This window comes from Piliocolobus tephrosceles, chromosome 3 (genome assembly GCF_002776525.5).
Source record: "Piliocolobus tephrosceles isolate RC106 chromosome 3, ASM277652v3, whole genome shotgun sequence".
Taxonomy (NCBI): Eukaryota; Metazoa; Chordata; class Mammalia; order Primates; family Cercopithecidae; genus Piliocolobus; species Piliocolobus tephrosceles.
The window spans coordinates 35,951,450-35,965,916 of record NC_045436.1 but is presented as its reverse complement, the minus strand read 5'-3'; the positions used below and the strand labels follow the sequence as shown (position 1 = coordinate 35,965,916).

Here is a 14,467-nt window from a genome sequence, read left to right as displayed (position 1 = left end):
AGAATATTGCTGAACAGCGAGTGCACCTGTCTGATTCTTGCTTTGGAAGCTTCCTCTCAGGGGTGTACTCCACCCTGTGAGGTGTGGGGTGTCAGACTGCCCCTAGTGGGGGATGTCTCCCAGTTAGGCTACTCAGGGGTCAGTGACCCACTTGAGCAGGCAGACTGCCCCTTCTCAGATCTCAACCTCCGCGTTGGGAGATCCCCTGCTCTCTTCAAAGCTGTCAGACAGAGTCGTTCGCGTTTCACAGGCTTCTACTCCTTTAGCTGAGCCCTGTCCCCAGAGGCGCAGTCTACAGAGACAGGCAGGTTTCCTTGAGCTGCTGTGAGCTCCACCCAGTTCGAGCTTCCCAGCGGCTTTAGTTACCTACTTAAGCCTCAGCGATGGCGGGCGCCCCTCCCCCAGCCTCGCTGCTGCCTTGCGGTTAGATTGCCGCAGACTGCTGTGTTAGCAAGGAGAGAGGCTCCGTGGGCGTGGGACCCTCCCAGCCAGGTGTGGGATACAATCTCCGGTGTGCCGGTGTTACAGCGCAGTATTGGGGTGGGAGTTACCCGATTTTCCAGGTGTTGTGTGTCTCAGTTCCCCTGGCTAGGAAAAGGGACTCCCTTCCCCCTCGCGCTTCCCAGGTGAGGCGATGCCTCGCCCTGCTTCAGCTCTCGCTGGTCGGGCTGCAGCAGCTGACCAGCACCGATTGTCCAGCACTCCCGAGTGAGATGACCCCAGTACCTCAGTTGAAAATGCAGAAATCGCCGGTCGTCTGTGTCGCTCGCGCTGGGAGATGGAGACTGAAGCTGTTCTTATTCGGCCATCTTGCTCCGCCCTCGTAGAAAACATTTGACATTATATTTCGCTACCACCCCTCCCTGCTCAGCCTATCCCTCTGAGCCTCAGCTATCTTCATTTTTAAAATTCTGCCCCTGAACTGGGATTGAGACAAACCTTTTGTTCTATTTGACATTTTCCTCTGCTTTAAAAAATGGGGAACAAATAATTATAATTTTGACAGCTGGCCTCTTACACTGTACCATGCACTGTAATAAGTGCTTTACTTGAATTATTTTGTTTAATTTTCATGACACTCAGTGAGATAACTACTATTAGAACGCTAGTTTAGAGGGGAGAAAACCGAGGTCCCTAAGCTGGACTTGCCCTAGGTCTCATGGCAAGGGGAGCAGAATAGCAGAGCTGGAATCTCTGTCATGGGCTCTCTGGGGTCAAGGCTTATATTCCCAAACATTAAACTGTTCTCTGACGCCATGTCCTTCTTTGCAACTTTTCCAGAGCTTCCCTGCTGCAGGAGTTAGTCTCTGGACTCCACACCTCCAACAACCTGGCCCCCAGGCACTTCACTGCCACATGGCTCACAGCCCCACATCTTCTGGCTTCTTTATTAAAGTGATTCTTCCACACAGTTCTTGCTGGACACTGTGCTAACTGCCTGGCCAGCTGCACAGTGGTAACTGCCTGGCCAGCTGAAGACTGGTCCCCGAGTCTTCAGATTGGACAGTCCCCCTACCTGGTGCTCTATGAAATCTTTCCCTCCCCTGGTTGGATTCCCTCAGATGTCTCAATTATTTCCAGGCATTAGCCATTGAGAGGATCATGCTCCAGGGCAGATTTTCTGGCCTCCTCCTCACCTGTGTGCACTGAGCTCTTAGGCCTCCCTCATTCATTTAATGGACAGCCATCAGATCACATTGCTTGGCTTGTGTCTAAAGTGATATTGTTCTCATTGCTAGAGGATTTCATGTAGTAGTCTTTGAATATTCTTAAGACTTGGACACCTCCTCCACAGACATGCATATAATGGTTGCTGAGGATACCTCCTGCTGCTTCTAAGATGTTAGAGTCAAGAGAAACCCAAAGTGAAGCTTTTGTTTATTATTTTCTGAACACTCTACATCAATTTATTCTTACTTTTTTTATATTGAGGTATAACAGTAAGTGGACATGTCTTCAGGCACAGTTTTCAGTAAGACCTAGTTTAGGAAGTTGAGTTTTTAGAAGTGAATTCCTTTAAAATCTCCCTGAATCCATGGTTCCCATGATAAGTCTTCATGATCTCAAAAGAAAAGTCCTATTTCCCTTCTGACTTTATACAACATTTATTAGATGACTTTTCTGTTTTTTTTTTTTTTTTTTTAAATATATGCTCATTGTAGAAAATGCAGAGAAGTTCTGTAGAGCTCTTTGTCCAAGTCTGGTGGGTTCTTTCTGAAATTTTAAATTAAGGTCTCTGTACATAAATCTCTGTTCTTCATTTAAATCAGCTGACACTAAACTGACTTTAAAGTCAGACCACTAAATCTTGGATTCAAGGCAGCATCTGAGGCCCCTCTTTGGGTTGACTTATGCATTGTAAGCTGTTCAGAAGAAGGTCAAAAGTGCAAGCCTGAGGAGACAGGGAGGCCCCCAAAGGAGTGTGATTCTGCTGCCCCAGATAGCTCTCATCCTGAGCAGCACCATCTCCAGAAATAACATGTGTGGGTGAAAGCAATCAACAGAACTCAGATCTGGAATTCCAGACAGCCACAAACATATCAACCTAAATGTAAAGTGGCACTGCTAACAGTCCATCTATAATTACCTCTCATTTTATTAGTTGCAAAGGGTAATTGTATCCAGAAAATTCTTAATGCAAATATATGCTACAGAGATAATGTATATGTTGCTCTGAGAAAACAATGTGTGGTAGAGAAGTTTCAATAATGCTAAGTGATTTTCTAGCACTCATCACTGATTAAGCGCCATCTGGGCTGTAGGAAAACAGGGGAAGGGGAGTTGCCAGAAGTCAGGATGTCTGAATTCTCTCTGGCCTCTCAATTCTTTTAATCTCTCAACTCTTTGCCCTTAAGTGTCTTGAGGGAGGGGAATCGCTTTGGAAAACACCAGGCAAGCAGTTACATTCTTGGGACTGGATGCTCAGGCAGCTGGTTTTGGTAGAGCTGAGGTTTAGGCCAACCCTGATGCATGCACCATTGGCAAAGTGATAATCATAACATGCCCTTTCAAGACAGCCTACGCAGCTCTGAAGGGATGTTGAATGCCATGCCTTTCTTCATCTAAGCTACATGAGTACAGATCTAAAGACTAATATAATTGTTTTAAGCACTGGCTTTTAGGAGCTAAGAGATGTTAGAGATCAAACTCCGTATCTGTGAATGTTAGAGTTGTATTAGGATTGAGCTGCAATAGTCCTGTTACTGAGGTGGATATGAAATAGAGAGCAGAGAGCATGGCGCCTTGCAGAGATGCTCACAAAATGTTATTGCTAATAATGAAATTTTCCAGAAACTCCAAATACTCATATACCTAGTAGAAAAATCATAATCCGCTTTCAAATGGTTTTCAAATACAATGGCAGTTTTCACTATCATAGTTTCTGTTTTTATTTATTTATTTTGCATATTAGACATCCTTCTAAAAATAGATTATATGTTTTTAAGGCTGTTTTTAAGGAATGATTGCCTATTCTTAAAGCCAATCAGGCAATAATTTGAAATAGTTAAAATTACCTTTTTGAATACATCTGACAACAATTACAAAGAAATTGTAAAGAAATTACCTGTTGTGTGCATCAGTTGATCAGTGCAATACGTTTAGTTTCCACTGGAATCTTTCTGGAGAGTTGCTATAGGATGAGTGAGGCAAGGCACTTGTGTTGGGAGAAAGGCATGCATGGAATTAATGTTCCTTTTCACTGTTTTTTGGAGATGCTAAAGATCTCTTCTTCTTTCCCTTACTATGTTCAGTCATTTGATAATGAAAGAGAGTGTGTAGAGGAAAGGGAAAGGAAGGAGAGTGCCAGAGGGCATAAGCAAGGTCCGTCTACACCATGCGAGCTGAAATATGGGCATTCCATGCCTGCCATATGTCTGTTCCTTGCATTTTGGAGAGGGCCTCAGTGAGGGGCCTAGAGATTCTCCTGGATCTAAGAGAAATACCTTCAGCCAATTCAGATGTTTATAGATACACAAGGAGGGATGTAGGGGTGAGCCTCTTTATGGATTCTAGCAGCTTAATGGGAAAGAAAAATGCTTGGCGGCCGGGCGCGGTGGCTCGAGCCTGTAATCCCAGCACTTTGGGAGGCCGAGACGGGCGGATCACGAGGTCAGGAGATCGAGACCATCCTGGCCAACACGGTGAAACCCCGTCTCTACTAAATATACAAAAAATTAGCTGGGCGATGTGGCTGGCGTCTGTAGTCACAGCTACTCGGGAGGCTGAGGCAGGAGAATGGTGTAAACCCGGGAGGCGGAGCTTGCAGTGAGCCAAGATAGCGCCACTGCACTCCAGCCTGGGCGACAGAGCAAGACTCCGTCTCAATAAAAAACAAACAAACAAACAAAAAACAAAACAACAACAACAAAAATACTTGGCTATTTTGCCCATTGGGATGGGCAGCTAGACCCAGCACCAATGCCTTTCAGCGATTGATAAGGGTTGAACTTCCATGTTGTGACTTGGAAGCCAGGAGCCACATGGTGAAGGGGTGACAGCAGGTGGGAGGTTCCCAGGGACCATTCTTTGAGCCCAGATCTGAGAGAGAGAGATACCCATGTGTTGGAATTTCTGTAGAGTAATCCTAATATGCCTTCTATGTATGTATGTATATCATAGGTGTGCATATATATGTAGCATATCATAGGTGTGCATATGTATGTATATAATGAACATGGGCTAGGGAATGACTGTGATGTGTGAGTGACCATGTGGGAAGGCAGCCCTTTTTTAGTGTGAGATGGCCACAAGGACTCACCCTCTTCTCCTGCTAATACTGATTTCATCCCCATGTCTCTCCTTCTTGCCAGCATAGGTAGATCATCATGTCTGGGACTGTTTTCCTCCAGCCTCACTCCTTATTTTTCATTTTACCTCTCTGCTGGCTCAGAGTGGAAATGGTGATTGCAGTACTCTGGGAAGAGGCAGAATTATGGATAGCAGCTTTCTGAATGTACAGTGGCATGCCTAATAGCACATCTATAGTAATGTTTTATTAGTTGCAAAGGGCAGTTGTATCCAGAGTGGCTTTTTTCCTAGCCACGCTGAAATGCTGCCTCTGTGTGATGTTGTCACAAATGGCTGACTAAAGGACTTTGGGGGCACACCTATCTTATTCTTGCCTTATTATTCTTTATTTTATTTTATTTTATTTTTGTTTTATTTCAATAGGTTTTTGAAGAACAGGTGGTGTTTGGTTACATGAATACATTCTTTAGTGGTGATTTCTGAGATTTTCATGTACCCATTACCCAAGCAGTATACACTGTACCCATTGTGTAGTCTTTTATCCTTCACCCCTCCCACCCTTTCCCCTGAGTCCCCAGAGTCCATTGTATTGTTCTTATGCCGTTGCATCCTCATAGCTTAGCTCCCACTTCTAAGTGAGAACATAAAATGCTTGGTTTTACATTCCTGAGTTACTTCACTTAGAATAATGGTCTCCTGTTCCATTCAGGTCTCTGTGAATGCCATCATTTCATTCCTTTTCATGACTGAGTAGTATTCCATGACACACACACACACACACACACACACACACACACACACACACACATATATCTATATATCTGTATCTATATCTACCATATTTTCTTTATTCACTCATTGATAGATTGACATTTGGGCTGGTTCCATATTTTTGCAATTGCTAATTGTGCTGCTATATATATGTGTGTGCAGTTATCTTTTTCATATAATGACTTCCTTTCCTCTGGGTAGATACCCAGGAGTGGGATTGCTGGATCAAATGGTAGATCTACTTTTAGTTCTTTAAGGAATCTCCACACTGCTTTCCATAGTGGTTGTACTAGTTTACATTTTCATCAACAGTGTAAAAGTGTTTCGATTTCACCACATCCACTCTGACATCTATTTTTTTTTATTTTTTTTGATTATGACCATTCTTGAAGGAGTGAGGTGGTATCACTTTGTGGTTTTGATTTGTATTTCCCTGATAATGAATAATGTTGGGCATTTTTCATATGTTTGTTGCCTATTTGTATATCTTCTTTTGAGAATTGTCTATTCATGTCCTTAGTCCACTTTTTGATGGAATTGTCTTCCACAATGGTTGAACTAATTTACACTCCCACCAACAGTGTAAAAGCGTTCCAATTTCTCCACATCCTCTCTAGCACCTGTTGTTTCCTGAGTTTTTAATGATCACCATCTAACTGGTGTGAGATGGTATCTTATTGTGGTTTTGATTTGCATTTGTCTAATGACCATTGATGATGAGCTTTTTTTCATATGTTTTTTGGCTGCATAAATGTCTTCTCTTGAGAAGTGTCTGTTTATATCCTTTGCCCACTTTTTGATGGTGTTATTTGATTTTTTCTTGTAAATTTGTTTAAGTTATTTGTAGATTCTGGATAATAGCACTTTGTCAGATAGATAGATTGCAAAATTTTTCTCCCATCTGTAGGTTGCCTGTTTACTCTGATGATAGTAAACAGGCTTCTTTTGCTGTGAAGAAGCTCTTCAGTTTAATTAGATCCCATTTGTTATTTTGACTTTTGTTGCCATTGTTTTGGTGTTTTAGCCATGAAGACAATGCCTATGTCCTGAATGGTATTGCCTAGGTTTTCTTCTAGGGTTTTTATGGTTTTAGGTCTTACATTTAAGTCTTTAATCCATCTTGAGTTAATTTTTGTATAAGGTGTAAGGAAGGAGTCTAGTTTCGGTTTTCTGCATATGGGTAGCAAGTTTTCCCAACACCATTTATTAAATAGGGAATCCTTTCTACATTGCTTGTTTTTGTCAGGTTTGTCACATCTACATTGCTTGCAGATGTGTGGCATTATTTCTGAGGCCTCTGTTCTGTTCCATTGGTCTATATATCTGTTTTGGTACCAGTACCATGCTGTTTTGGTTACTGTAGTTTTGTAGTATAGTTTGAAGTCAGGTAGCGTGATGCCTCCAGCTTTGTTCTTTTTGCTTAGGATTGTCATGACTATGCGGGCTCTTTTTGGTTCCATATGAAATTTAAAGTAGATTTTTCACATTCTGTGAAGAAAGTCAATGGTAGCTTGATGGGGATAGCATTGAATCTCTAAATTACTCTGGGGAGTATGGCAGTTTTCACGATATTGATTCTTCCTATCCACGAGCATGAAATGTTTTTCCATTTTTTTGTTTCCTCTCTGATTTCTTTGAGCAATGGTTTGTAGTTCTCCTTGAAGAGGTCCTTCACATCCCTTGTAAGTTGTATTCCTAGGTATTTTATTTTCTTTGTAGCAATTGTAAATGGGAGTTCACACATGATTTGGCTCTCTGTCTGTCTATTATTGGTGTGTAGGAATGCTTTTTGCACATTGATTTTGTATCCTGAGACTTTGCTGAAGTTGCTTATAAGCTTAAGGAGATTTTGGGCTGAGACGATGGGGTCTTCTAAGTATACAATCATGTCATCTGCAAACAGAGACAATTTGACTTCCTCTCTTCCTATTTGAATACTCTTTATTTCTTTCTCTTGCTTGATTGTCCTGGTCAAAACTTCCAATACTATGTTGAATAGGAGTGGTGAGGGAGGGCATCCTTGTCTTGTGCCAGTTTTCAAAGGGAATGTATCCCGTTTTTGCCCATTCAGTATGATATTGGCTATGGGTTTGTCATAAATAGCTTTTATTATTTTGAGATACTTTCCATCAATACCTAGTTTATTGAGAGTTTTTTGCATGAATGGCTTTTGAATTTTATCGGAGGCCTTTTCTGCATCTATTGAGATAATCATGTGGATTTTGTCCTTGGTTATGTTTATGTGATGGATAACATTTATTGATTTGCATCTGTTGAACCAGTCTTGCATCTCAGGGATGAAGCTGACTTGATCATGGTGGATATGCTTTTTGATGTTCTGCTGGATTAGATTTGCTAGTATTTTATTGAGGATTTTCACATCGATGTTCATCAGGGATATTGGCCTGAAATTTTCTTTTTTTTTCTTCTTGTGTCTCTGTCAGGTTTTGGTATCAGGATGATGCTGGTCTCGTAAAATGAATTAGGGAGGAGTCCCTCTTTTTCTATTGTTTGGAGTAGTTTCAGAAAGAATGGTACCATCTCCTCTTTGTACCTCTGGTAGAATTTGGTTGTGGATCCATCTGGTCCTGGGCTTCTTTTTATTGTTGTTGGTAGGCTATTAATTACTGCCTCGATTTCAAAACTTGTTATTGGTTTATTCAGGGATTCAACTTCTTCTTTAGTCTTGGGAGGATGTATTTATCTATTTCTTCTGGAATTTATCCATTTCTTCTAGGTTTTCTGGTTTATTTGCTTAGAGGTGTTTATAGTATTCTCTGATGGTAGTTTGTATTTCTGTGGGATCAGTGGTGACATCCTCTTTATCATTTTTTATTGTGTCTATTTTATTCTTCTCTCTTTTCTTCTTTGTTAGTCTGGCTAGTGGTTTATTTTGTTGATCTTTTGAAGAAACCAGCTCCTGCATTCATTGATTTTTTATGGGTTTTTCATTTCTCTATCTCCTTCAGTTCTGCTCTGATCTTAGTTATTTCTTGTCTTCTGCTAGCTTTTGAATTTATTTGCTCTTGCTTCTCTAGTTATTTTAATTTTGATGCTAGGGTGTCGATTTTAGATCTTTCCTGCTTTATCCTGTGGGCACTTAAGTGCTATACATTTCTCTCTAAACATTGCTTTAGCTGTGTCCCAGAGATTCTGGTATGTTGTGTCTTTGTTCTTGTTGGTTTTAAAGAGCTTATTTATTTCTGCCTTCATTTTGTTATTTACCCAGTAGTCATTCAGGAGCAGGTTTTTCAGTACCAATGGAGTTATGTGGTTTTGAGCGAGTTTCTTAATCCTGAGTTCTAATTTGATTGCATTGCAGTCGGAGAGACTGTTTGTTATCATTTCTGTTCTTTTGCATTTGCCGAAGAGTGTTTTAATTCCAATTATGTGGTCAATTTTAGAATAAGTGCGAGGTGGTGCTGAGAAGAATGTATATTATGTTGATTTAGGATGGAGAGTTCTGTAGATTTCTATTAGGTCTGCTTGGTCCAGAGCTGAGTTCAAGTCCTGTATATCCTTGTTAGTTTTCTATCTCATTGATCTTTCTAATATTGACAGTGGGGTGTTAAAGTCTCCCACTCTTATTGTGTGAGAGTTTAAATCTCTTTGTAGGTCTCTAAGGACTTGCTTTATTAATCTGGGTGCTCCTGTATTGGTTGCATATATATTTAGGATAGTTCATTCTTCTTGTTGCATTGATCCTTTTACCATTATGTAATGCCCTTCTTTGTCTCTTTTGCTCTTCGTTGGTTTAAAGTCTGTTTTATTAGAGACTCGGATTGTAACCCCTGCTTTTCTTTTTTACTTTCCACTTGCTTGGTAAATATTTCTCCATCCCTTTATTTTGAGACTATGTGTGTCTTTGCACATGAGATGGGTCTCCTGATGCAATTTGCCAGTCTGTGTCTTTTAATTTATCCCATTTACATTTAAGATTAGTATCATTATGTGTGAATTTGATCCTGTCATTATGATGCTAGCTGGTTATTTTTCCCTTTAGTTGATGTAGTTTCTTCATAGTGTTGATGGTCTTTACAATTTGGCATGTTATTGCAGTGGCTGGTACTGGTTTTTCCTTTCCATGTTTAGTGCTTCCTTCAGGAGCTCTTGTAAGGCAGGCCTGGTGGTGACAAAATCTCTCAGCATTTGCTTGTCTGTAAAGGACTTTTTTTTTGCCTTTTGAAACCAAATATTTAATATTTTCATTAAATTGTTTCAATACAACTTCAGGCAAATGCCAACTGGAAGACCAAGCCCAGAAATTCAGAGGAAATAATCTTCCAAACAAGGAGCACCAAGGTGATCTTCTTCCACTCCAGCTGCAATACTGGTGAATATAATGGTGGTAGTCAGTTATCCAGATTATTGAGTGTTTACCACATCACTGATTTTCAGAATGCTCCGAACAGTTTCAGCTGCAAGAGTCAGAGCACTGACTGATACCAACAGAGGCTGGACAACCAGTTCCTTCAAAATGTTGGAAATACCACCCTTTCAGATATTAATGGCTGCATTTTTTTCTCCCTGGGCATGCCGGTTTCTTAGTTCTACTACTGTAGCAATGCGATTCAGGCAGGCATTTTCAGCTAGTGTGGATGGAATGACCTCCATAGCATCTGCAAAAGCACGAATGCAGTAGGATTCCATACCACTCAGTGTTCGTGAATATTCAGTTAATCATAGGGCCAACTCTATTTCTAGAGCACCACCTCCTGCAATAAGAGCCCTCTTCTTAAACAACCAATAACACATAGGGCATCATGAATGGAGTGCTCAGCTTCTTCAATCACCAGTTTGTTAGAACCATGAACAACAATTGTAACTGTTTTTCCAGGGCTGGCACAGCCTGTAATCTTGAGCAGTTTGCCAGAACCATTTAAATTGACCTCCTCAGCTAACTCAGCAGAGCCCAGCATGTCAGCTGTAAATTGGTCAATATGAGCAACTGGCTTGGTTCCAATTGTCTTACAATAAATTCAAAGTCTTCTCTTTTAATATCCTTAATCACCATTACCTTCATTTTGTTCAGAAAGTGTAATGCAAGATCACTAAGAGCATCTCTTAGAATAGACTTCTGTATGAGAAGGACATTACATCCTGTTTTTTAAATTTGCTTCACTAAATTTAAAATACAGCCTGTCTCTTCTTGCAGCACTCAGTCCATTTGGGCAGAGTCAGAAGCCAGTATTTGATTATCTATATCTGCTTTAGGAGCTGATAAGCAAAACTGAATAAGCCCAATCTTGGCCTTTTCAACTCTGGTTATGCCGGAATTTGACACTTTTTGGGTGAGAACCAGCCCTTCCACCAACTCATTTGTCAATCAATTGTCCCATCAAGCTTCTTAACTATTTTAATATCTCTAAGATCTACACTGGTAGCTGTGGCTGGGTCAATCACTTTCATCACTGCATTTACACTCGTTGGAGAAAGCAGACTTGAATACTGAGAAACAACCTTTGAGTTCAGTGGAGTGGTTGCACTATTTAACAAAGTTTCTCTGTCACTCAGTTCCACAGGTCAAGACATGTCAGTCAAGATTTCAGTGCCCTTTTCCAGGGCCTTCTGGAATGACTCAGAAATGATGGTTGAATGAATCCCTTTCTAAAGAAGGTTGGTACAAGAATCTAAGAGGGAACCAGCAATGATGACTACTGATGTGGTAACATCTCCTGCTTCTGTATCTTGAGCCTTAGACAGCTCCACCAGCATTCTGGCTGCTGGATGTAATACTTGCATTTGTTTCAGAATGGTAGCACCACCATTTGTAATGGTTACATCACCTTTTCCATCTTGAATCATTTTATCCATTCCTTTTGGTCCAAGGCTTGTTCTTTTTTTTTTTTTTTTTTTTTGTTTTGTTTTGTTTTGAGACGGAGTCTCGCTCTGTCGCCCGGGCTGGAGTACAGTGGCTGGATCTCAGCTCACTGCAAGCTCCGCCTCCCGGGTCCACGCCATTCTCCTGCTTCAGCCTCCCGAGTAGCTGGGACTACAGGCGCCAGCCACCTCCCCGGCTAGCTTTTTGTATTTTTTAGTAGAGATGGGGTTTCACCGTGTTGCAACCACTGTGGCAGTGGAAATGTTGCTGAAGAGGATCTGGGCTGGCTTTTTGGGGTCCTGATAGGCTCCTTTCCCATGGCTGCTGGCAGCCCTGGCAGGCGCCCCTTTCTGGGATGCCACATTCTCAGGCGTGGCAAACTTGGCTGAGTCTGGGTGGGCTTGGGAAGGACGGATAGACCTGGATTCTGGCTGGCTGCAGAGTAATAATGGTAAGCCCCCATTGCTGTCATGAACCTTCTGCTTGTCTGTAAAGGATTTTATTTCTCCTTTGCTTATGAAGCTTAGTTTGGCTGGATATGAAATTCTGGGTTGAAAATTCTTTTCTTTAAGAATGTTGAATATTGGCTCCCACTCTCTTCTGGCTTATAGGGTTTCTGCCTAGAGATCCGCTGTTAGTCTGATTGGCTTCCCTTAGTGGGTAACCTGGTGTTTATCTCTGGCTGCCCTTAACATTTTTTCCTCCATTTCAACCTTGGTGAATCTGATGATTATGTGTCTGGGGGTTGCTCTTCTCGAGAAGTTTGTGGTGTTCTCTGTATTTCCTGAATTTGAATGTTGGTCTGTTTTGCTAGGTTGAGAAAGTTCTCCTGTATAATATCCTGAAGAGTGTTTTCCATCTTGGTTCCATTCTCCCCATCACTTTCAGTTACACTAATCAAATGTAGGTTTGGTCTTTTCACATAGTCTCATACTTCTTGGAGGCTTTGTTCATTCCTTTTCATTCTTCTTTCTCTAATCTTGTCTTCATGATTTATTTCATTAAGTTGATCTTCAATCTCTGATATCCTTTCTTCCACTTGATTGATTTGGCTATTGATACTTGTATATGTTTCACGAAGTTCTCGTGCTGTGTTTTTCAGCTCCATCAGGACATTTATGTTCTTCTCTAAACTGATTATTCTAGTTAGCAATTCATCTAACCTTTTTTCAAGGTTCTTAGCTTCCTTGAGTTGGGTTACAACATGCTTCTTTCGCTCAGAGGAGTTTGTTATTACCCACCTTCTGAAGCCTACTTCTGTCAATTTGTCAAACTCATTCTCTGTCCAGTTTTGTTCCCTTGCTGGTGAGGAGTTGTGATCCTTTGGAGGAGAAGAGGCATTCTGGTTTCTGGAATTTTCAAACTTTCTGTGCTGGTTTTTCCTCATCTTCATGGATTTATCTGTCTTTGGTATTTGATGCTGGTGATCTTCGGATGGGGTTTCTGTGTGGATGTTCTTTTTGTTGATGTTGATGCTATTCCTTTCTGTTTGTTAGTTTTCCTTCTAACAGTCAGACCCCTCTGCTGCAGGTCTGCTGGAGTTTGCCGGAGGTCCACTCCAGACCCTGTTTGCCTGAGTATCACCAATGGAGGCTGTAGAACAGCAAAGATTGCTGCCTGCTCCTTCCTATGGAAGCTTCATCCCAGAGGGGCACCCTCCAGATGCCAGCCAGAGCTCTTCTGTATGAGGTGTCTGTTGATCCCTGCTGGGAGGTGTCTCCCAGTCAGGAGGCACATGGGTCAGGGACCAACTTGAGAAGGCAGTCTGTCCTTTAGCAGATCTTGAGTGCTGTGCTGGGAAATCCACTGCTCTCTTCAGAGCCAGCAGGCAGGAATGTTTGAGTCTCCTGAAGCTGCACCCACAGCCACCCCTTGCCCCAGGTGCTCTGTCCCAGGGAGATGGGAGTTTTATCTATAAGCCCCTGACTGGGGCTGCTGCCTTTTTTTCAGAGATGGCCTGCCCAGAGAGGAGGAATCTAGAGAGGCAGTCTGGCTACAGTGGCTTTGCTGAGCTGTGGTGGGCTCCACCCTGTTAGAACTTCCCGGTAGTTTTGTTCACACTGTGGGGCGAAAACTGCCTACTGAAGCCTCAATAATGGCGGACGCCCCTCCCCCCACCAAGCTCAAGCATCACAGGTTGACTTCAGACTGCTGAGCTGGCAGTGAGAATTTCAGGCCAGTGGATTTTAGCTTGCCTAGCTCCGTGGGGGTGGGAATCCACTGAGCTAGACCACTTAGCTCCCTGGCTTCAGCTCCCTTTCCAGGGGTGTGAATGCTTCTGTCTCGCTGGCATTTCAGATGCCACTGGGGTATGAAATGAAACTCCTGCAGCTGGCTCAGTGTCTGTCCAAAGGGTTGCCCCGTTTTGTGGTTAATACCCAGGGCCCTGGTGGTATAGGCACCTGAGGGAATCTCCTGGTCTGCGGGTTGTGAAGACTGTAGGAAAAGCATAGTATCTGGGGCCGCAGTGCACCATCCCTTACAGCAGGGTCCCTCATGGCTTCCCTTGGCTAGGGGATGGAGTTCCCCGACACCCTATGCTTCCCAGCTTAGGTGAAGCCTCACTCTGCTTTGGCTTACCCTCTGTGGGCTGCACCCACTGTCTAACCAGTCCCAATGAGATGAGCCAGGTACTTCAATTGGAAATGCAGAAATCACTGGCCTTCTGCATTGATCTCACTGGAAGCTGCAAACTGGAACTGTTCCTATTTGGCCATCTTGCCAGCCACACCACTATACCACTTTAAAAGATCCAGTTTCATTTTTCTACATGTGGCTTGCCAATTATCCCAGCACCATTTGTTGATAGGTTTTCTCCACTTCATGTTTTTGTTTGCTTTGTCGAAGATCAGTTGACTGTAAAATATTTGGCTTTACTTCTGGGTTCTCTATTTTGTTACATTAATGTGTATGCCTGTTTTTATACCAGTGCCATGCTGTTTTGGTGACTATGGCCTTATAGTATAGTTTGAAGTCAGGTAATGTAATGCCTCCAGATTTTTTCTTTTTGCTTAGTCTTACTTTGGCTATGTGGGCTCTTTGTTGTTTCCTTATGAATTTTCAGATTTTTTTTTCTAGTTCTGTGAAGAATGGTGGTGGTATTTTGATGGGGATTGCATTGAATTT

The 14,467-nt window shown here is 42.2% G+C and overlaps 1 pseudogene; it reads right to left on the bottom strand.

The window, feature by feature from the left end:
• Positions 1-9,885: 9,885 nt before the first annotated feature.
• On the bottom strand, positions 9,886-11,356 carry LOC111553235 (annotated as a pseudogene).
• Positions 11,357-14,467: the final 3,111 nt, after the last annotated feature.